The following is a 626-nucleotide window of genomic DNA, read 5'->3' on the forward strand; positions in this document are numbered from 1 at the left end:
TAATAATAATAATAATGATATAATGATGCTAGATTTTGTTAAGAGATAAGACTAAATGATTCATACAAAGTTCAAGATAAACATGTTTGAAATTAAAAGTAATTCTATTTTTTTTAATAAATAATTTGAAAAGGTATGAGAAGGTGAGGTGGCACGGCTGCTGATTATCCTAATTCAGTTGAATGCTGGTGCATATTTATCTTTAATTTATGTTATTTTAGAAAAAAAGTTAAAGAATTGTATTTTTATTAAAATTTAATTAGTATTTAATTATAAAAAATAAATAATTTTATATTATTAAATATAATTTTACAAAATTTAAAATATTAAGATCTCTAACATTAATGGATCTAATATTACAAAATAATAAAATAATGAGAGTACATTTCTTTTATGTAGTATATACCAAAGCGTAGCCCACATGCGCTGCACCTGTGCCTCCAGGTCCTCCTACTCTTCTTTCTGGCGTAGAGAGATGGAGATCAGTGCTGTCCTGGCAAGCTTTCAACTGAGTTTTAAGATAAATATGTTTGAAATTAAAAGTAATCCTATCTTTTTTTAATAAATAATTTGGAGAGGCAGGAGTAGGTGAGGTGGCACCTCTGCTGATTACCCTAATTCAGTTA

The sequence above is a fragment of the Arachis ipaensis genome, chromosome B05, assembly GCF_000816755.2.
Source record: "Arachis ipaensis cultivar K30076 chromosome B05, Araip1.1, whole genome shotgun sequence".
Lineage (NCBI taxonomy): Eukaryota > Viridiplantae > Streptophyta > Magnoliopsida > Fabales > Fabaceae > Arachis > Arachis ipaensis.